The following is a 25,173-nucleotide window of genomic DNA, read 5'->3' on the forward strand; positions in this document are numbered from 1 at the left end:
ACTAGAGTAGTATTCTTACAAATGATTGTTCACCCAATGAATGTTTCACTTTTTCTAAATCACAGAATAATCAAATAATATTTTTCCTTTCCTAACTTCAATTCATAATCTAAGACAAAAATACATATTTAAATAAAATCTAAAAACAATATAGATTATTGCAATTACTCCTGCTCCCCTGTTGTAATTTTCATTTTAAAATTTTCGTAAAATAACCGACAGCAGTCTGTCTATCGAATTAACCGTAAAGTTTACGGTAAAGAACATTTTTTATCTTTGCGGTTTTGAAATAGTTTACAACTGATATGATTAAAAAAACATGAAAACAAATCTAAATGGTTTTTATCGATTAACAGCTAGCATTGTTTCAAAACCATAAAAATTGAATGTAGGACTCTTAAAACTCTTTATGTGTTGAAGGTAATGGAGAAAGTATTGTGGTGCCAAAACCGTTGAAATGAAATTTAACTGAACATAAGAACTAGACTTTTCGTTTGGTGATGGCATTGAAGAATGCAGGACACAAATTAGGAAGCGCAGGACACTGAAAACTATTCATGTGTTGAAGTTAATGGTGGAAATATTGTGGTGTCAAAACTCTGGAAATGAAATTTAACTGAACATAAGATCTAGGTTTTTCGTTAGGCAATGCATAGGTAAATGCAGGGCACAAATTGAAAAGTTCGGGGCACTGAAAACTCTTCATGTGTTGAAGGGAATGGAAGAAATATTGTGGTGTTAAAGCTGGTACTCGAGCTCCAGTTCTGTGGGCCAGGAGATTGCCAGATTAGTTCTCTCAACTATAATAAGTACATAGTACAAGAAATATAATAAATATAATAGTACAAGAAACTAAGTGGTTTCATTCGGTGGGATCATCTAGTTGGTGCGATATCGTTCTGATTGTTTAACCATATTAGGTGAAACCAGTTAATAAACGGTTTTTCTCCCAGTTTGGACATCATCTACTTTATGGTTATTTGATTGTTTCGTTTGAATATGGTAAAATAACAATGAAATAAATTGTTGTCGAATAACTATTTTTTCGGAGAAATTCTTAACAGTGTATAATTAGTAAGGGCAACATTCTATATTCAAATTCTGTATTAGCATAATACAAAAACAACGTTGGATGGGCAAATCGTCCAATCCACATGGTAAATAACAACGGGGAAAAAAATTTTCTTGGATGAGATTTTTTAATTGATCTTGGATATTTTCGCATTGCTGATTTCATATCTGCAATTGGTTTCTTTCTCCAAGCAACAATCTTTTCAATGATATTTTTAGTCTAGTTATTACGTAATTGTCAAATTATTGTCGACAAGATTAAAAACGTTATATATATCAGGGGATCAAGTAAATGTTGCGACAATTTTCTGGAGGAGTTTTAGGGTCCATCATCATATTATATTATGAACCGTTTTTCCGTGTGCTTTTGAATAGGTTGTAAGAGGGATGGTCCCATAACGACCTTCCAGGGCATGGGTTCTTATGCAATTGAAATCTTGATGATGTGCCTTAACTCCCCTAGAACTTTGTCGCAATATTCACGCGACTCCCTAAGTGTAAAGTTTTTAAACTTGTATATTTCGACAAAAAATAGACTTAAAATGCCATTAAACTGAAAAAACTACTGCTTTTAAAACAAAACTAATTTCAGATTTTAAAACCCCTCACTCAAATCAGGCAAGATCAAGTATTTGTATTACCCCCCCCCAGTATAATCTGTGCCATAAATAAACATTTTACGAAACTCACTGCATAAAATTTGGATTCGAAAAAATACTTAATATTTCATCTGTAAGTCATAGTTCTAACATATTCTGGATTAATTTTTATTACCTTCGTGTTTTTTAATTCCATATGTTGAGTTTTTATTTACACCACAGATTTTTATACTTCAAAATTATGGTATATTTTTCTTAAAAACAATCCCATTTCCTCTTTGTATGAACTGAAATAAATAATATTTCTAAAGCACTTTTGTTCTTATGTTAATTTAATACATATTTAGTTATGGTTTCTAAATGAATTTTTAAAAAAAGAGGCAAAAAGCAAAGAAATAACTCTACGCATAGTAAAGGTAAAAAAATTCCTCCAATTTTAAATTTTACTAGTTTCAAGCAAAGTTAAACGAAACTCCAAACCTTTTCGTAAAAATAAATTTTCATTTTCTTTTGTTTAAATGAGATTCCTGTTTTAGGTCAAAAGGTTTCGTCATTTTCATTGCCTTAAGGAATGCAGGACAGTGAAAAACCCTCAGGTGTTTAGAATGAAAACAATTACAGGAACTCTCAGGAACCTGGCTTCATTAAAACTTTTTTGTCTGAAATTTTTAAAGCGGAAAAGTAACTTTTAAGTTTCTTCATTTTTTTAAACAAAACTGTCGTCAACTGATGAAATGAAAAAAGTGAGGCATGTCCTCAATTTTTTTCCTACTTTTTTTTTAAAGATCTTATTATTTTCTTAGAATTAAATTTAAATTCCAGAAGAAATTATGTTTTTAATAATAACATGTTTTTAATTTATTTGAGTATACTCTACTAAAAACTCTATCAGTTAATAAGTAGATCGATATTTATTTATATTAATAAATGTAATTTAGTAATTGGGTAATGAATAAAGTTTATTTACTTGAGATTTTAATAAGTGTATTAATGCTAAGCAGTGAGAGATAGCTTGAAGAGACGGTGCTAAATACAAGAAAGAACACCCTGAATAACTTTTGATTTAATAAAAGGGTTTATACTTGCTAAGCCTTAATTTTAAAGGTTCGGTAACCTAAGAACAATTATGCAAATTTTTTAGTATATTCGATATTTTAATTTAAAAAAAAAAGGACGCAAAGCGTACTTTCTCTGAAGAAATGCATTTTTGAACTGATTTTGATTCTTGACCTTTAAAATATGAATATTTTCGCATGAAAATTGATGTTAATTTAAATTCTTGAGTATTTCGCTAAATCTCAAAAACATTTAAACAAATCGGAATACTTCTTCTCACAATTATAAATTTTTTCAGCCAAAATTTTTTTTATGTAAAAGTAATTCTTAATAAGTATTTATTATTAATTATGACTTTATTAAATAAATTTGGAAAATAATTGTATTGTTAGGCATCCAAATTTTTATACCCTTTTAAAGATTGTGACTTTAAGTGACAAAATACAAAATTTGAATGAAATCGGTCAAATATTTTCAGAATTAAATACAGATTTAAAAATTTTATTTCTCACAGTTTGTGTCTAGTTCCGTAACATAAAATTTCGTCTGCACTAATAAATTAGAATATTTAAAGTTATGCATTCGAACCATTAAGATCGAGTCCTAGTACGCGAAAATCCAATCTTTAGATCGAAAGTTATTCAAAGTGTTCATGTTTTTATAAATTTTATTTCGTGTACTGTACAGCAGTAGTGCTGGAGCGTCTATTTAAATAAGCATTCTAATAGTTGCCTGCGTTAAGTACAAAACATTACTATCTTATTTTGTATTCCCAAAGAAACTCCTTGAATTTTCCTAGATCTTCAGCTAAATTTCTAAAAAATTGCAATTTAACAGAAATATTTTAAAGCAAGCAACTTTCTTAAATTTTGCTTGACATTGTGTGCACCGAAGATAGTTTCTGAAAACTGTCATCATTAAGGTAAAGATTCTTCAATCACTCTTACCAAAATGTGAAATTTTTACGATTACATTTTTAAGAAAGATGGGGTATTGGTTCTATACTTATACATACAGCGCAATAAGTTTAAAATAACCGGCAACTGTCAGTCTTTCGTGAGGGCAACCGGAAAATGTCATTTTGATCATTTCAAACACATCTCAAACCCTGCAATAAATGATCTTATTATTTAGTTTTCGTCACGAAGATTTCATTTATAAAGCTGAATTTTTATGCTCTATGTGAATTTCTCGTAAACCATTGTTTTCTTCAATATTTCTATAATTTTGAACTAAAACTCTTTCTACTTATTTATGGTGAAGGGATTCTTTAACCCCTTAACGATCGGTTAATTTTCAAGAAAACGGTCATAAAAGTGCCTATTTTTTTGGCTTTTGCATTTGTATTACGTATTTGATTAGTGCTGCAGCCAGTTTAAAACAAACTAACTATCTACAATTACATTAAAAATAGCCTGGTACTATCATCTGGTGTGTAACATGAGAAATAAAATGTTTTTCGGACAAAAGAAATGAATTAGTTTTATTCTTATTGGCGCGTTACTACTGAACACTTCAGCCCGTCAATATCACGGGAGCGAGAAATAGAGGGCGAAACCTCACCCCGTCATTTTCACGGGAGCGAGAAGAAAGGGGTTAAAGTATATTTCACGTGCAGAACTCATTTCTCCTACGTGAGTTAAAAGTTTAAGCCAGAAAATCACTTAATTTATTTATTACTAGTGGGCTGTACCCCTTGCTCGCTAACACTCGCCAACCCCCGAAAATTGCTACGCAATCTTATATCATCAGATTATTACATCAGATTTTTACGACCTTATTTCGCTTTGCAATTTCTTTAAAAAACTAGCTATGCCGTTCACAATATTTTTAAACTTAAACTTTTCTTAACAAGTTTTCTTGTTCAGTTACGTCCGTGTAAATTCACTATGAGTTACATGTACTGAAACACATGATACAAGTTTGATCAAAACTAGAGTTATTGACGGTGAGATTTCTAAAATTGTTTAAATGTTACATTTTAAATGTTTCTTGTGTCTGCAAGAACCTGGCTTATTTTTTCTTTCCATAAAAAATAAAACTATAATTATATAATAATGCTCATAATTGGAAGTTATTGAAATTCAAAAAAGCTAATAAATATTCACCGTTTACTTAAAAGATCTTCGGTCCGCAGTCTACTTAAAAAGGGAGAACATTAATAGTTATTGGAAAATCTGTTCTCCAATAACTATTCACCTTTAATCCATGAATGTTATGATTTCCAGCTGCGTTGTTAAATCTGGTTAAAAAAAATCATTTTTTAGCTCCCAAAAGCTGAAAAAGTACTTATTTTTATACTTTCGGTTTCAAAAAATATCAAAAATGTCACTGGAAATAGAGAAGGGATTACGAACCGTCTGAGGTGGAAATCGAAATGGGGCGGGTTGGAAAAAAAATCAATTTCTGAACGGCCTTCTAGACCGATTTCACCTGAGGCATTGGAAGAAGCTTCAGATCAACGTCTATTGGCACTCTTGGCGTGGAAACCCCCATTCACGTCATGAATATACATGGGCCTTAAGAGACGTGCCTTGTTGGGTCTTGTTTCAACACTTGAAAGCGTTTCCAGGCAATAAAAACAGTGGATGAGAAGACAGACTTATCGTATGACCATAAGAGATTCTGACTTGATATGTGAGACATGGGCCAATAAAAATAAAACTTGCATTGGCAGGTTGATTTTCTAAACCACGAAACGGGTCTTCGGATTGGAATAAATTTGAATGCAAATGTACCTGGCAACGTAATTTTTGGGCGAAGCTTGGTATTGTTATTATATATGTTTTTCGTCTTATTTCAAATGCAAGTTTTTGTTTTTTTTTGTCTTTTTTATGGGAGTTAGATGACATTCAAGTTAGATGGGTGTATTACGTATCTGGTAAAAATGAATTTTCTTATGAACAAATTCTCTGTTATATTAAATTTTATTGGCAACGGAAAAGATAATTAGAGCGAAGTTATTTATCGATCAATATTTAACTATCTATATTTGTAAAATATTATGATAATATTGAAAAAGTATATATTCACAACATACCAATCTCAGAGTTTGAGCCGCGGTAGCTCAGGGGATGGAGCGTTTGCCTTCCAATATAGGTGAATTCGGGTTCGAATCCCTCAATGACTGGTCGATACGATATTTGCACCCTGCTTCAGCGGTAGACGGATCATGGGTGAGAGTCTCCTTCCGTGAGGCTAATCGAGGGAGATTTTTGTGGCTTACGCAAATGCGGCTTTGTTCCATCAAAAAGTCTTCCACGAAGGCAAATTTCTCCCAATATTTGATCCAGGAGTTCCCCGGTTTTCTGGATTGGGCTCAAAATTACAAGGCTACGGTTTTGAACATTAGTAGTCGTAAACCCAAAAAATTAGATCTGCTGTTCAGCAACGGTAATAAAATATTAAAAAAAACTTAAATATATAACCATTTATTGGCAATGATAAATATAGAATACGATTTTGTAATAACTATAATTAATGAGCTCGCTTTTATCCTGGGTGTTAAGGCATTTCATTTGGATGTTAAAACTATTGTAAGGAACATTTTTAATACATATTTTCAATTCTAATGACATTTTTTGAAATTATACTACGATATTAAAATTCAAATGTCTCCCAATTTTATTTTTAAATGTACTTTTTGTAGTTATACATTGTCAATTTATAAAATCAATTTATTTAATTTACACAAATTCCTGTAATTAAGAAGCTTATATACCACAGGTTATTAAATATCTGGTAAAATTACCGTATTGCATTATAATTACATTTCTGGTAAACAAAAATACAACAACATAATTTTAGTTAAAATTAAAATGTACGTTACTTAAACCATTCCTTTGGTAATTTTTCCGTTGACATGGTAATGGTTTACCGGAAATAGGTCTTATTACCATATATTTAGTTGAAAATACGAAACTGAAAAGCAAAATTCAACTAAATAAATTATTTTTATGCCATGCTATGGTTTCATGACAAAATCATTAAATTCTATCACATTTATAAAATGTTATCATGTATTATAAGACCATGTCTTATTGCTAATTTACCAAAATCATTACCAAAGCACTTCGGTAACACTTTCCAAGCTTTGCTTTGTTCCCATAGTGTAAGAAACATGATAAATTTTACCATATTCTGATAGTTTTGTACAAGATACACATCCAAAATTATTTTGTTGACGTTTGAAGTGTTTCAAATAAAAAGAAAATTAGTAAAACTTCAACGAAAAAATAGAAATTAATTATACGACTTTTTTTAAAGTCCTATTGCTGTCTTATGCACTTCTTAACATTTAATATTAAAAGGTCATCTTGTTTTCATTGTTTCTCTTATCCGTTTTAATCTTTCTCTCTTTTCTATTTTAACCTTATTAACAAGTAAAACAGTTACGTTATACTCTTAAACGCTCAACTTCACAATTTTTTAATAATCTTTTAATATCAGCATCTTATTTACAATATCCCTCGAGAAAATTTTATGTTAAGCAACGTACTTTCAAACCAAACAACAAAAATGCTAAAACTGCGTGCATATCACCTACCTTTAATCCTTTCTTTAATTACCGTGCCTTAATTTGATCTAGACTCACAAGAAAAATTGTGAACTCTTGAACAATCTATTTCACATTATCTTGGGGAGAAATCTGAGACCTTCACGTACTCTTTCATGTGTTAATTTTCAATCTGTATTTTCTCTCTTTTAAAGCGCGTGTTTAATCTGATATTCGGTTGTCTAAGGTTGACACCTTAATCTCGAGAATTTATCTCGTTGCATCTCTTTTGAATAAAGAGAGCGACATAAAAGAGGGGGGTGCCGTTTTAAAGCTATTAAAGAAGGAAAGGCAATTACACGCTTGTCATATTGGAGTCAAGAGGCTCTTCATTTTTGAGAAAGCTAGAGCAAAAGTGAAAGTTGCTTAGAAAGATTTTATGTTTCAAATCTCTAAAAATTAGTGAAAGGTTTCGCGCTGCACAGTAATTTGATTTGTAACGCTACTGGGAAATGATCAAAGGGAAAGATTGATGGTTTTAATTAAAATAATGCTCTTGTATTGGTATTAAGTTCTGAAGTGAGGATATTAAGCTTTGTTTCGAACTTATTTGCATTTAAATATGATAATGGATTTCTTGAATAATGACTTTTTTATGCTTTAATTTTTCCTATTATTTTGAAGAATGTGTTACATTTAAACTCATTATCTACAATAACCTTGTTTTCCGAAGTATGTTTAAGTATGTTGAAATAAGTTTAATTATGTACAATGTACATTTTCTTACAATTATCGAATCTTGCAAAATTTTAATATTTTTCTTTGTGCGTATCGTAGTCAGGAATCAGGAACAATTTTGGACACGTTTTTTAAATGCATATGTCCTTTTCAAATTTGTGCTATCTTGCTATTTAGCATAAATGTGACAGAAAATATTTTGAAACAATATTGCAGCGAAATTTTGATCACATATATTCTAAGAAACATTCTTAAAAAAAATTTAAACTTTAAAAAAAGGTGAAAATTTAAAGAAGTGGTGTTTTTTTTAAATAAGAAGGAAAGTATTATTATTTAAAGTTAATGGGTAATGATTTATTTTTAATAATGGCTAAATTAACTAATTAAAATAATTTAAAATTATATTTTATTTTTCGATGAAAAAATGCAAAAGTACATAATAATGGGGAACATAATATTCAAAGCTTCGTCATCACTCAAAATTCAAGGAAAGGGGAAAAATAAAATTAAAATTATAAGCATATTAATTCCGATGAAAACATAATTTTTCGCCATTTTGCAAAGGACTAATAACATCATTTAGATAGATTTTTGTATCCTGTACCCCTTTAAAGTATGAATTAGTACATTTATTTGACAACGGAGAGCATTTTTCAGTCGATTTGGAGGATTTTTTTTAACAAATTCAGTATTTATGGTCTTGCAGAATGGTTTAATAAACTTGCTCTAAAAAACTCTTAATTGCTCTAATAACCAATTGCTGTAATAAACTTCAAACATATTTTCTTGAAATCATGTTTGCTGTCTTATGTCGAAGTCTTAATCTTCTGTTGTCTCTTCCAAACAAAGAAAGTGGCTTAAAAAAAGATGTGTTTGCTTTGAAGCTATTAAAAATGGAAAGGCAATTACAATCTTGTCATATTGATGTCAAAATGCTCTAAATATTTAAGAAGCTAATGCAAAAGAGAAAGCTTCTGAGTAAGATTCTACATCAAAATTTCTAAAAAATTTATCAAATCTTCCGTGAAGTTCAGTAATTTGATTAGTAACCCAACTGAGATCTCATTAAAGGAAAATATAGTAAATATTAATTAATATAATACAGATTTTGAAACGAGAATATTTTGCTTTCTTTCAAATTTGAGAGTAGCATTTAAATAGGTTTGCAGTTTTCAAGTATAATATGTTTATAATTTCTTATAAATGCATAAAAATAAGTTTAATTATTTATTGTTTAAAAGTTTCTTAAATTTCTATTGTGCTTCGTCATTTTAAAAGGAAATTACTTTTGTAGATTCTTTTAAACGATGCTTGCTAATGAACTACATGGATATTTTCAGAAAACTCGGAAATATTTCTTCTAATATTAATCAAAAAAATATTATTATGATTTACTAAAAAAAATTAAAAAAAAATTTTTTTGTAAGTAAAACCAATAATTGTAGAATAAGTTTGAAAATTATTATTATTATCATTCTTCGTTTGAACTGCATTTAAAAAAGTAATTTAACAATAGATCATATTAACAATAAACTATAAAATATATTTTTCAAAATTGAGCAAGAATGTGTCAAAATAGTTCCGAAGCAAATAATAGTCGAATTTGAAAACACCATGTACTCAAAATTGAAACAGCATATACTCTTTAAGGAAAACGTGGTGTCTCAAAAGTGATGTGGATGGAGATGTAGGAGAGGCGTTGTGGGAGATGTTCTATTACTGCCGGCGGGATTCGAACTAAGGACCTTCGGGTTCATTACAGGAAACTCTAACCACCATAGCTGTACAACCCAGGCTATGGACTGTTAGGAAACTTTAAATATTCCATTCGCTAAATTTTTAGAATATAGCAAAATAAGCGAAAAGTAAAATTGAAATTACTGATCGCATGACTACGCTATCGAAACCATACTTTCCAATTTGAAACCCTTTGTACCATTGAAATTGGAAATTAGTATGACATGTTGTGTCATTGCAGTGGCCACTTCATGAAGTTTTCAGCTCTCTCCGGGCTAAGATGCACATTGCGCCCCCCCCCCAAAAAAAAAGAAGAAAAAAAGAGAAAAAAAAGAAAGAAAAAAAATGGATTACCTCGAATAACTTTGATCTAGAGATCGGATCATCACGTTCTTAAACTCAAACTTAATGGATCGATTTGATGACCTCAAATATGCTACTTAATCAAGGCTAGAGACCCTGAATTAGACAGGCCGACTCATCATCTATTTTTGCTCCAAAGAGCTAACATAAGCACAATACTAACATAACGTTAACTTGTGAACTTTTTTGCTCCAATATTGCTTGATAGGTGAGCTCTGATAGTATAGGAGCCTTAATCAGGACATACGATAGTTTAACTCAAGAAATCAGGCACAAAAATAAAATTTCTCTGAATAAACATACTTTTTTCAGTAAATCCGTATTTCTGACCCCTAAAATAAAGGGAGTAACCGCAATCTGGGAAATATGGTCCCATCGTTATATAAGAAGAATGATCCAAAGTTTGGACCCCATAACGTTAATTTCACTTTTCGTGTATTTGACTATATCTCGAGAACTTTTTAAGTCATTTGAAAAGTTTTTGTACACAACTATAAAATTCGTTTTTCTAAAGATAATTACATGCGAAAAATAAATTTTAATAGATATTTATTATTATTTATTTTTAATTTAATAATAGTCAAAAAAATTTCGAGTTGTAAGGTATGCAATTTTTTACATCATTTTAAAGTACGTAATCTTACATGACAAAATACAAAATTTTTAGGGAAATCTGTTGTCCCAAGAAATCAAACTTTAACAAAGTCCGTTTCTTTTCACACTGTAATGATGGTTAGAGCATAAAACTAGAAACCCGGAGGTATTTGGTGCGAATCCTACTTCGGCCAACGAACATCACCTTTCTTCCTCCACATCCTTTTTGAGACTGTGCATTTTACTCATAAATAAGTATATGCTGTTTCTATCATGAATGCGTGGTGTTTTAAAATTTGTTTCAGAGATATAATACTTAGACTATTATTTGTTTCGGAGATATTTTGACTCATTTTTGCTTGATTTTGAAAATTTTTTGTTTTGCCGTAATCATTTAACAATAGGTTAACAAACAGTGTCTAGAACAAAAAATTCTCTGTAAGTTAATGCTTATTGACTAATAAATGTACAAAGACGTAACCTTATAAATTAGATCATGCTATAGGCAGAAGCTATATTAGTAATATATATATAGTGTTAAGTAAAATATGTGAGAATTGAAAAGATTATTGAGCCATTTAATATGAAAAAACACGGTTTTTAGATTAAAAAAATGTAAAAAAAATTTCAACCGTATGAGTGTATATTTCTTGTTAGCTATACCTTAAAGAGGTTTTGATTGTAATTTTGGGAACAGTTTTTCAGGATTTAATAAAGAACACTATAAAAATGATTAAAATTAATAAAAATAATTTCAGTGGCATTATTTGTAGAAAATAGCGCATTTTATTTAACACGCATGCATATGGCCTAAAAAATAACAAAAAGAAATTATTGTGCAATAATCTATGACGACATTAATTTTTAAAGAAAAAGTTATCTTTCAATCTTACAAATAATCTTTATGTCTCAAATTTGTAACACTGAACGAAATACGCAATTATTACATATTATCTGTAATAGGAAATAGGAACATACATTATTACTTTTCATTACTTTTGAGACAATAATTTTAAGAAAAGAGTTATTTTTCTGATCTTTAAATAATCCTCCTTCCGAATTTTATCCGCTTCGCTACATGTTAACATTTGGCATTACATGTTAAAAATAACTTCATATTTTTACATGCAGATATATGAGCTGTAAAAAATAAAAACAAACAGTTTATTGTGTAACAATCTACGAAGACAATAATTATAAGAGAAAATTCCATCTTTCAACATGACAAATAACCTTTATACACCCTGCTCGCACCGACCACAATACTGACGTAAAACATAATCGGTGGTAGACGGATCATGGGTTAAAATCCTCTTGTCATCGGGCAAACCGCGGGATGCTTTCGTAGTTTTCCTTTCCATGTAACGCAAATGCGGGTTAACTCCCTCAAAATGTCTTCCCCGAAGGCAAAATTTCTCCCAATACCTGATCCAGGAGTTCCCTTGTCTTCCGCATCGGGTTCGAAATTACAAGACTACGAAGTTGAACATTGGTAGTGGTAAACTTAAAATTGTGTCTGCTGTTCAACGATGATTATAGAAAAATAACTTTTATGACTCAATTTTTTAACGCTAAAAAAAGAAAGATGTAATTATTACATATTTTGTGAAATCGGAAACATGAACACATATTATTTTTCTCAACATTTTTCAGATCTTAATACAATCCTTATTCCTCATTTTATTCGTTTCGTTACATAAAATAGATGATGGAGGTGTTTGTTCCGCTATTTATTTTGTTATTCCTATTGTATAGTACTACAATGTACTATACCGGAATACTTGACTAGAATGTTAACTTTCAAATGACGAGATACTCTAATCAAGTACAGAATTTAAAATAAGAAAATCACGTTTCAGAAGAAATAAGGAATGTACAGAATTCAACTTCGAATATCAAGTTAGAAAACTCTGCATTACTCTTTAATCTAATTGAAATTTGCATAATAAAAATGTAGGAGATAAAAAGTATAGAAGTGCTTCTAAAATTAACTGTAAGCATAGGTAACTGTAGGTAACTGTTCCAGAAATATAATTTAATTTGAAAAACAATACATCAGCATATTGTCTTGGTTGCTTTTAGGATGGGATAGTTACAGCACTGATTCTTCGTTCAAGAAACAGCACGGGATTTGAATTTAAATGGGAATTCATTGAATCATTTATTTCAATAATTTTTAAAATATCAACTTTTGATAGTTTCCATTTTTATCTTTTCTATTAATTAAAAAAGAATAATTTGATTGTATAATTTAATCTGCATTCAAGAACTTTTTTTTCTGCAGAAATAATTCGTCTAAGCGTTTTTGGCTTTTATAGGTAGAAATTCATTAATATGTTCATAATAGAAGTTTTGGATATAAATTCCTCACTGGTTCTACGTTTATCAGTTATGTTACTAGAATTAAACTGTGTAAAATAATTTTCTTGTAAAAATAATATTTTTTTAAAATTAAAAATTGTTCATATTCATTTTATTTGTCCATGACAGAAACTTTGAATATGCAAGCTTTCCACTGTTTCTAAAGGTATCGATTATTTTACTTGATAAAAAATTGATGTAAATTAATTTGTTAATAAGAAAATATTTTATTTATCAAAAATAGCTCATATTGAGATGGTTTTGTTAATTTAAATAAAAAAAATATGTTTTATATTTTTCTTAAAAAATTTTTTTTTTTTGATTTTTGCCTAGAATTCAATTTGGCAAGTAAACATTTCTGCTAAATATGTATTCAAAGCTAAATGTTAGTTTAATTGTTGAATTCATTTTTTTTCAATTCTTTTAATTTTGACGGAAAATGTAAAGCTTTTTCATTGGTCTATTTGAAGCTAAAAGTACTTTCTGCCAAATATGGTCATGATAATAGATTTTCAAATTCAATAATTCAAATCAAACAATGGATCATTTAGAGAAAAAAATAATTAAAATTCATCACGTGATATCCGTAACTTTAATAGGTAAAAATATTTATTATAGATCATGAATGTAACGATCACAATTGATTGCCCACTGTAAAAAAAATTGCTGCCACTTTTGGTGATGAGGTAAAATAAATGCATTTTTAAGTACAGAACTGAAATTTTCGTGCAAAAAAATACATAAAATTGATAAAATAATCAATTCTTTTTAAAGACTTAGATTAAATATATTAATAAAAATGTATTCCTTTTCTAAAGATTTTTTTTTCAATAAGACGACTGATTGATTCTTATGCGCATTGAAATATGTGTAGTCTATTAACAAACAAACAAAATATAAATAAATGAATATATTATAACAGCGAAAAACTAAATAGAACATGCGACTACATACACTGTAAAAAAATTTAGTTTACTTCCACACCGAAAATGGTGGCGATTATACCCATAAAATATTTTACAGTGTAGGGTGAAAGATGTTATTTGGCTGTTTATAAATAATTGAGCCAATTATAATTAAGTGGAGGTTAACTAAGTTTAAATCTTTGGCAAACTTAACAAATAGCTTTAAATAATAATCAAATTATGGTAAACTCGATCTCCAACAACTATTCAAAGTATTTATAATCCATGAATTAATACTAATTTTCGATAAAAGTATATTTTAAGTATACAGATATTATGGTTTGACATCCTCAAAAAATGTAGAATTCTCCACATTTTCAGAATTAAGCAATCTTTAAGCAGTATTTCGTTAATTTTGTGAATCATTTCGTCACGAAATTACGTGATTTACTACGAAACCTGAACTCGCAAATAAATGACGAAAATGTTTCCTCAACTTGAAACCTCATTGAAATTCATTGAAAGAGAAGAAATTAGCCTTGTAACAGAAATATCCGGGGTTCAAATCCCGGTTCGGGCATGAGTGTAATTATCTTTCTACACCATCTGACTTGGCTGTGTAGTGCCATCTATCTATATGGTTGCCGCGTTGATTTTTGGAAAAGTTAGATACTTTTGGCACTACTAGAAGTTTGTCTTTTTTGGAAAAATTGTAATACCAAAATATTTCTTTAATTTTGACAAAATTCATTTCCTTAAAGAAGTAACGATAGTTTTTTCGTCATTTCGACGAAATTTTTGCTGGGAGCATATACCTGAAAATGGTTTCATAGAAACGAAGAACGCTTCGTGATTATTTGAGTATCCATTTTTTAAAGAGCAAATTTACTTGATTATCTATTTTAATATCAAATCAAACCATCCTTCTAAGAACGTATTATAAAATAATATTTAGAATAATTCAATTTTCAAACTAAATTTACAATTCTTATAAGAAAACGCATCTCTTGACTGCATTCACTCTAGTGACTAGATACTAGAACTAATGTACTAGAATTCAATTTCACGAAATTTTGTTTGCGTGTTATCATATCGAAAAAGCCTTGTAGTCCCTTTACCGTCACTTGGTTTACATTAAGCTGTTTCTGTAGTCGATAGTAGAACGTGAGTCGCATATAAATAGAGAACTGCTATGGGGGTATTTCAAGTATTCTTGACGTTAAGAAAAATATGTTCTCTACTTTAATAGAGTTCGAAAGAGGGTATTCTTGAATCTCTTTATTTTATTTATTTTTCAAATAAAATGTTAAAGGGCATTTTCAAAACTCTTGAAAATATCGAAAAATATTGTGGAATAAAGTACTGAGTATTTTTTACTTAAAAGTCAAAGAGCCCATCGAAATTTAAACATTTTTATGTTTAGTTCTTAATAATAGTAATAATAATTGATGAAAAGTGAATGATTTTAAACTGATATCTGTTTTGGTGTAAATAAAAATCCGCATAAGGTTTAAAAACTTTTGTTAGAAATTTCTTAAAAAAATGGCTAACTAGCAATTTATTTTATTGTTATTTTACCATATTCAACCAAGACAGTCAAATAACCATAAAAAAATGATATTCAAACTCTAAACTGTTGATTGATTGTTTTCACCTAATACGGTTAAACAACCATATTATTTTCTTCTGAAACTAAGCTTACAGACAGTAAAAATCGAGTTCACGTTCTTTGAAAGCTGGAAACTAAGCTATGTGATAAGAATTATGAATTCATAGTTTTATTTTCCACCATCGGATGAATAACACATCAGTGGATGGTTAATAATCGTATAGTGTAGTAATAAACATGTTGTGCACACCTTATGATGCCACTTAGTTTCCTGCAGCTGGGAATATACTTTAACCTAGTGGGCTCATTTGTCAATCTTATGAGATCCTACACCGGGGTTCTAATTCCAGCATTGACATAATAATATTTCCTTCATTTCCGAAACACGAGAAGAGTTTCCTATATTATGCACTCCTTAATTTTTAACCCTGAACTATACGAAACTTCTACTCATCTATAGATGGCAGCCCCACAGAACTGTTTGACGCAAAAGTCCAGTACTTTCCTTGTTTCATGATAGATGGCACTACTGGAGGAATTTTCTAAGCCACATTCCATGGTTCACTTGACAAAAAACAATTCAATCACAGCCTAACTCTGATATCCACTATCTAACGAAAAGCAGAACATAACCTAACTCCAATATCCAGTTGAATTTCCCTTTCCAAGTTTTGAAACTATGCTAATTATAAATGGTTACAAAACTAGACCAGTTGTAAATGGTTTCAAACCCGTTACAATAAAGATATGCTTCTAACCTTAAACTTTAAGGTTGATTGGAATGACAGACGTCTGTTAGTTATTTCATCGTAGCTTTAGAGGGAAAGTTCCAACAGAAAAGGTCCGTTTTAACAGGTCTGTTTTTAAATATAGTCACTGTTTTATGATAAAGTTCATTATGCATTGATATTTTTTAGCGAGTTTGCTCTTGAATTTTAGGACCTATGAGACCCTATAAATATCACTGTAATTGTCAATAAAAAGAATCTCATCTCTTGAACGATGTTTTCCTTATTTAATTAAAAATCAGAAATCTACTCTATAGTTCAGCATCAGTAAATTGATAGTAGTCAGAAGAAGCCATGTTCGGGATCTAGAGCACATGATTAAAAATAGCGTTTTATTTGAATTGCCACTAAAGATTTTGGTTTCGTCAAAGACTATTAGGAGTTATCATGCAACAATTCATCTTAAGATGTCAACAGACTATGATGTTTGCTCTTGATATCTCTTTAAAGTTTCCTCGAAGTTTTACAGTAAAGATGTTTAGTTTTATAAAATCTTAGCGTTGTGATTTGGAGCATCATCATGCAGCAACACAACCCAATGCCAGTGGGTTGCAACGTTCAATAAATGACCTCTTTCTTAACTCTTTTCAATTTTCTCAAAGTGTTACTGTAAAACTTTTTGCCCAAAATAAATCTTATCACTCCTCATACAATGCATTAGGAGGGATTTTCGAAGGTACAGCACGTTTTGTGAGGATATACGCATAATAGTACGGAATTCTTCATAGGATATCTGGAAGCTTAATTAATTGCAGTTAGTTTCTGTATTGCTCTTGTAGTCGAATATAGTTAACCTATTGCTTAGAACAAACTCGTAATGAACTTGGTATTTAATTGCTAATCGTACTTTTTCTTGTGATTGAAAAAAGAAGTAAATAGGTCTTTAAAAATGATGCATCGTTAAGTTGCGAGATTTTTTCCGATGTTTATTTTGTTTCTGTCCCTCTTATGAATGTTTTTGTTTCAGCTTTTATTAGAGAAATAATTTAAAATATTTTCAAATGTTTTAACATCACTTTTAAATGTTCTGAAAATTCTTCATTCATTACGCTAATTATCTATTTGAAGTCCTATATTTTAGAGTTCTTGTAAGCACAGTGAAAGGAGTGGAATGGATTAAAATAAAAAGCCTTCAATAGATGGGAAAAAAAACAACTTTATTTTTCTTCAACATAGTTATCTCTTGCTACTTTTAACTATCGAAAAATTGACGCAAATGAAAAGTAAATCCTGAAATAAATAAAAATTATAATTTACGAAGATAAATACTAATGTTATAAAGCTCAATAATTCATTGAAAGCTTTCAAATGTACGTAACTTTTATGATTATTTAAATTTTAAGTTTAGTTACAACATAATTCGAATTTGCAAAAACTTTTTTTTCGCATGCCTGTCATGAAATTTATACCTCCATACTAAAAAATATAAATTTGAAATATTGCCAGTTCATTTAAAGCGGCTACAAAAATATCCCCCCTTCTTTGGAATATATGCTACGGTTTTATGTTACAAATTAGATTGTTCTAAAATTTTAAAATATCGTTCTCAAGGACTTCGTGAAAGAAGTTGTAAAGCCATGATAAAGTATCTGACTCTTTAAAGATGCTGCATAGCCAAAATTATCATTTTCTATGCATTTTTAAAAAGATTTTCATAAGTATAAACTCAATTATGATATGTAACATTTGGAAATTTCCCAAAAAGTTTCTCAGCAGAATGCAATTGATTGACACCTAGAATCGATCGGCATAAAATTAACTTTAATCTGACAAAATTCAAAATGAAATAAATATTTTTTCCTTAAAATAAAGGTCTCTGAAAAGGGAAATGTTCACTAGCGTAACAGGGAAAATATTTACTTTTTATTATCTTCATAGATAAAAAATAACGCCAACTACATTTCTTCAATGAACTCTAAAACGACGTATAAGCATGCATGTAGCTGGGTTACAGGGTAGGGGGGGGGGAAGTGAGGCACCTATTGTATTTCAAAAAATTTTAATGTCTGATAAAGGATAATAACATAATTTTCGAACTTGAAAAACTAATTGGGACCTCTCAGCTACATCCCTGAGAATTGGCCAATTTGGCCTCTCTTATTTTCTGTTGCTCGATAATTTTTAAAAAAAATATAATTTGCTGAAAGTGTTCGGAGTTTCATTTTTTTACAATTTGATCAAATTTAATTGCTTATTTAATTACCCATGTATTTGCCTTATAAGAACATGTATATAGAGTCACGGACCTAAAATGACGGAGGGTCCAGGGTACTCCTTAGGTATTTTGGTAGGTACCATAATAACTGCAGGTAGGTTTGGTTTTAAGGTACTCTTTGGCAAGTATTAGATACCTCAGTTTCAAAAAAGTACATATATTTCAACATATCTCTCATTTGGTGAAACAATGACGTAACTGATAAGTACTCTATTAGGTTGGTTTTGCAGTTACGTCATTGTCTCCAATAGAAGAAATAATTATAGGCTTATTAGGGGGTACACAATGTGGTCCTGTAGGTTACAATGTAAGTATATATCGCTCATTTGGTGAAACAATGACGTAACTGATAATTACTCTATTTGGGTTGATTTTGCAGTTACGTCATTGTTACTCCGAACGAGAGATATGTATAATTATCATTTAAAAAGAAAAGTAAACTCAATTATCTAGGAAACTAATATATAATTAAAAAGCCTGTGCTCCGTATAAAGTTCATCAACCAAATCTAATGAAATATCCAAGAATTTTAATGATCAAGTCTATAATATGCTTTTTTTTAATTTAATTATTATATTTAAAGATTTTGGTTGTTTAACTGATATACACAAAAACAATCTGTGAAAAAGGGCCCTTTCAATATTTCTAGGTATACAGCGATGTTAAATTTTTCGAGTGTTGAAGTATTCTATTGTTTAGTTGCGTTGAATAAATAAACTAAAGAGGTTAAATTTCTTAATGAAAATATGTCAAATTATTGATTACTTTAAAATAATTTTTTGTTGAGAGTAATTACTGGCTAAAATCTTATTTTTATTGAAACAAAATCACTTAATTCAGAAGGAAATAATGATTTTCAACTTCTTCTTTAAACTTCTTCTGTACAGTTTAAGTAATTAAGTCTGAGCAAAATTGTAAAAACATTCATCAAAGTTAAACATAACTTATTTATTTTTCCAGCAAGGACATTAAAATTGACGTATTAAAACAAACGGACGATTGGAAAAATGAATAAGAAAATTAAGTTGAAAAACCTAGACAATATGTTATACTTCCCACTTACGAAAAGAAAAGTAAATTTTGTTTCTTCTCTCTTTTACAAAATAAAAATTTTTAATATTTTTTTTAAAGTTAGTGATTCGACATTCTCTGTTCTATTGCTGTGAGAAATTCACTTCAACTTATTTAATTGCTTAAGTTACGTTAGGTGAAAAATACTTTCTTCTCACACATATTAACTATGCAGACTTTTTCCTAGGAAGATATTTTTATATCAAAATTTAGCTTATTATTGCTTCCAGAGTACTGTTTCACGAATTTCTGAAATTTCCAAGCGAAAATTACTTTTCCAACAAATTCTTTATTGCTTATAAAGCGAAAAACACTTTTTTTTACATATGTAAACTAGAGAGACATTTTACAAAGGGGTCATTTTTACATCAAAAATTTACTCTATTATTGTTTAGAGAAAAGTGTTTTATAAGTTTCTGAAATTTCACAGAGAAATTTACTTTAAAAAAAAATTTTTTTATTGCTTACTTTAGGTAAAATGAAAAATACTTTGTTTTCTCCTAAATATTAATTACGCAGACATTTTTTTACATAAAATTTTCCCCTATGTTTCCAGAAAAGTATTTTACAAATTTCTAAAATTTCTACTAGATAACAACTCAATTATGGAAATATCTCTTCACATATATGGAAAAGTGATTTTTCCACCTTAAAACGCTCTTCTGAAGAGTTTGAAAATTAAACGTATCATTAAATTGATTTATACCTTTCATAAATATCAATAAATCTTGGTGTCACAGTTTATCGATATTTTTGATTACAGGTGTGTAGTAGGTAATTTAAATATTCGACTCTGGCTCTAATTTTTATCCCAGACTTCAACTCCGACTTGCGCAGAAATAAAAATTGCACCGAATCTCAGAAAAGTATTAATATTATCACTTAAATTAAATATTCCTATTTCTACTTTTTCAATTTGGATTAGAGCAAAAGGTACTTTATTTAAAATTGCATTATGTGTTATAGCACATAACTGTTGCAGAAATAAATTTTAAGAAATATATTTTTAAAAAAAATATTGAAATTATCTGAAAGCCAATATGAAAAAAAGCTACATAGCAATATATTACGCGTATTCTCACGCTTGTATAAACGACTTGATGACAAAAAATCGTATTGTGTATATTTATGAATGAGAAAACTATTGCATAACTTACATTAAATTAATCCGCATTTTTTATTAACTTTGCTTCTTAACTAAATAAATTTGATTTTGGAATTTATAAATGTAGAATATGAATTAGTAAAAGTAAATCGCTATCGATTTTCCAAAAGGTTCAATATTTGTATTCCTTTTGAATAAATCAATGCAAGGGATTCAAATGTGATTAATTAAGTTTATGCTAAGTTATATTTCAAACACTTATGATAGCATTCATTTGAGAAATGTTTTAGTTACAGAATTATAAAAGTTTCTCTTAATAGTTTTCATAAGATCCAATTATGTTTCCAGAATTGAGTAGATTTTTCCGGCTCCAACAATTACTGCAATTTTTTTTTTAAAACTCAGACTCCTCAGTCCTGTTTTTGATACTTTGTAAATAATTACCAAGCAATGCTTTTAAACCCTCAAAGGGAAAAATTTAAATTCTATGATAAGTTATTTGCATTATTACATATTTGAATTTTATGTGTTTAATTTTAATGTACACTGAGCAAAAAAAAGAAAGAAAAAAAAAAGAATGCGGATTACCCTGATTAACTTCTAATCTAATGTGTTAGATTTTCATGTACTAGGACTCAACTTTAATAGTTCGAGCTTTTTTTAAATCTGCTATTTATTTAGCGCAAACGATATTCTACGCTGTTAGAAGTTTCATTCTGTCCATCCAATTAACCACAAAGTTTATGGCAGAAAATGTTTTTTTTTTTAAATTTAGGGTTTTGAAACTGTTTAATATTGGTATGGTTAAAAAAACCGTAAATACGGTTTTATGACTATTAGGTTTTGTAACCATATACAACTAGCACTGTTTCAAAACCATAAAAAAGAAATTTATTAGAAAAATTAAAGATAGTTTAATTTCTTTACGGTACTGCCATCTATGCCGAAATGAGAGTATCTTATTCTAACAGCCCAGGGTCACAAGTTGAAGAGTACAAGAGACTTTACTCTCCGATTTGTGATGCATTAAATATAATGGGGGAAATATTTTGCCCCCTTCTGTCTGTCATAAGATTGACAGATTAGCCGGCTATAATATGTACCCATCTGCAAGGAACTAAATAGCTTCATTAAGTGAGTTTAGCTGATGCGATGAAATTCTGGTTGTTTAACCGTAATATGTGAAACCAGTTAATAAACGATTTTTCTCACGGTTAACAGTTTGAATACCATTTTATTTACGGTTATTTGACTATTTTGTTTAAGTATAGGGTAAAATAACAATTAAATAAATTACTATTTAACCATTTATTTTAGAAATTTCCAACAGTATAAGCTTCGAAATCAGGCACAAAAGTGTACTTTTTCTGAATTAAACTTTCCTCTTTTTAGAGAAGTTCGGATTTCTGAACCTCAAAGTATGAAGAGTAGCTGCATATAAATATGGGAGAAGTAACAATTTTGTAAGAATCATGTAATAAGATAAAAATAAATTTCATAACTTTAATAACTTAAAAAACTTTTAAATATGAAAATAACCCTTAAAAATTAATTATCTTTAATATGCTATGGAACAATCGTTTGTGTAGTATTACAAATATTTTATAGTTTAGTTTTATGATTATTTCATCTTATAGTATTACAAAACTCATAATTAATAATCTGAAATTTTTTTCTTTAAGCAAATTAATTTTGTTTGTATTTACAAGATAAATAAGAATTGTTATTTGATTGAAACCACAGTTCCATGCAATTTTCTTTATACTGTTAAGATGATTACATTTTGGTTTGGATCTGCTTATAATAACTTTTAATTAAAATTGAATTTAAGGATGATATTAATCCACACAGTTTGTTTTCCTTAAATTAGTAAGCTGTCTAGTTTAAATTATTCTTATTGCTTTCGAATAAATATTACTCTTTTGGGTAATTAGTAATAAAACCCTATCTAATCCCGTAAGAAATGGATTTCTTAATTACTCTTTTTGCTGCGCAATTGAAATATTTACTTCAAGCCAGCTTAAATATCTTATTCGTTTTCCATCTTAAGTAATTAGGTCCAAGTGCGATAGCGAAGCAATTCATCAACGTTTAACAACTCCAATTTATTCTTATAAAAATGAAATTAAAGCATACGTATTAAAACAAATACAATAAACCATTTGCAGTGGAGATTAATGCATAAAATAACCAGGGGAAAAGAATGAGAGAGATTTTAATTTTTCGCTTTTTCGCTAAGATTGAAAGAAGAGGAAAATAATCTTTGAAATAAAGTTCCCCGTTTGCTGAAGAAAATAAAATTTATAAAACAAATTCTTTCTTTTTGATTTGAAATGAACTGGGAAGAAGGAATAATTCTTTCTGTTCTTTTTTATTCCAAGAACTTAATATTTTTTGTGATTTCTATCGTTTCCATTTATGAATTTTTCATTAGCTCTTCTTGAAAATCATAAGATTTGTTGAATATATGGTACCACAATGCACCGAGGCATTAAAATAAGACTGGCAATATGCATTTCTTTCTTTTATTGAAGCAGTTATCTAGGTCTTTTATGTCAGCTAATGGACTGGTTACGATTTCCATGTGAGGATTCATTTTAGAAATATTTAACTTTTGTCTCGCATGCATAAAAGATTCTTAATATTTGTTTCTTACATTTCTAAGCGTTATACGGTTGTATTTAAATGGTTTAATCTAAGTTATTAAAAACGCTCTTTAAATCAGTTTATTCTGTTTTTTTTAGGTTTTTTATACTTTTTAAACTAGATAAACGAAACAAAGAATTTTAATTATTAATAGTGAAACGTCATTCCTATATAATTTTAACTCATGATAAGTTAAAGATTATTTTATCTGTGTTTTATTTATTCATTAATTTTTGCATTTTATAAATAAATAAACAAAATTATTCGTTTAATAAGGCTAAATAATTCGTAATATATTTAATTCTTCCTATGTTTACTGATATATATTTGTTATATTACGTAATATTTTAATTTTGTTCTTTGGATTACGATTTGTTTCGTTGTAATACAATATTATATAATTCTTCATCATTCTTGTAATATAATACTATATATTTCTTCATTGTTATTCTAACCACTATTCATTTTTAGCATCACTTTACCATCATTACTTATGAAATTTTCATTAGCTCTTTGTGAAAATGACAATATTTGTAGAAAATAATCAGAATGCACTGCTGTATTAAAGACAATATTTTAGCTGTATACATTTTTTTTGTTCAGTTACTTTGGTCTTTTATGTAAATTAATTGCCTGGTTGCAATTTTCACTTTATAATTTATTTTTAAAATATTAAACTTTTCATTGGCATACATATAAGATTTTTAAATTTTGTTTCTTATGTTTCTAAACTTTATTCGTGTATATTTGAATGATTTAAGATAAAAATTAATAGTGTTCTTAATATTAATTTATCTAAGTTTTTTTAATTTACACATACTTAGCTTTACCAAAATAAATGAAGGGTTTTACATAAAAAATTTATATATTAGGGATTATGTTTAAATCGATTAACTATTCATAATTTTGAATGGCTTAAATTGTGAAATTAATGTAGTTTTTTACGCATGTTTTTTTCAGGTTTTTCAATTCATTTATTTTAACTTTTCAAATAGATTTCAAAGAAATTTATAAATAATTTGTTATACATTATGTTTTTATGAATTTTAAATAATTTAAACTAGGAATTTAATGAAAATTTGAATATAAGTTTATCTCTGTATTTCTAATTCAGAAATGTTCACCTTTTCCAAAAGAAAAAAAAATAATGAAACGAAACTAAGAAATTCATATTATACAAAATATATACACTATGCTTAAATTGTACCTAGTACCTGTTGTTTAAGTTTCAGGATGAGGCTTTTATAACTGCAAATGCTTTTGCAGTCATAAAAGCCTCTCACGCAAGCAAATTCTTCATTTCATTATTATAGATGAAGTAAATTATAAGACCAAAAGTGATAAAAATTTGAATTTAAATCATTTACATTTCTACTTAATTTTTTTTTGCGTTACATATTTTTTATTCTTGCATTATAAATTGGTTATATGAAAATTTTTGCAATGCAACAGATTCCCAAAGTAATGCTTCTTTATCAATGTTTTAACTAATGTTTGAAATACGCTTATTATTTCAGACATGCAATAATTCTAGAACGAATTTCCCGGGAGGGAATATAAAAATTGAATTTATTTCTATGAAAGAAGGAATTTCATTTAAATCAGGCGTAGGGAAATAAATCTAACCGGAATGCAAATTGATATTTTTATCTCTTTGAGTTTCCCGGATGATAAAAAAATGCGAAATTTCATTTTACAATCCACTTTAACCCACGTGAAGAGAGATTATATTTCAGCCCAGTTTCAATGACTGACGATAAAAATGTAATGCACCCAGTATGTTAAAGATAAGACATGGCAAAAGATACGATTGAATATAA

At 28.7% G+C, this 25,173-nt stretch overlaps 1 protein-coding gene across 1 annotated transcript in view; it reads left to right on the top strand.

Moving 5' to 3' along the window:
* The window catches only part of LOC107441319 (cartilage oligomeric matrix protein), a 317,408-nt gene that overhangs the window by 19,288 nt on the left and 272,947 nt on the right, over positions 1-25,173 (top strand). The gene's annotated exons all lie outside the window — the stretch shown is intronic.

The sequence above is a fragment of the Parasteatoda tepidariorum genome, chromosome 6 (genome assembly GCF_982258835.1).
Source record: "Parasteatoda tepidariorum strain Cologne lab strain chromosome 6, Ptep-v5.0, whole genome shotgun sequence".
Classification (NCBI taxonomy): domain Eukaryota; kingdom Metazoa; phylum Arthropoda; class Arachnida; order Araneae; family Theridiidae; genus Parasteatoda; species Parasteatoda tepidariorum.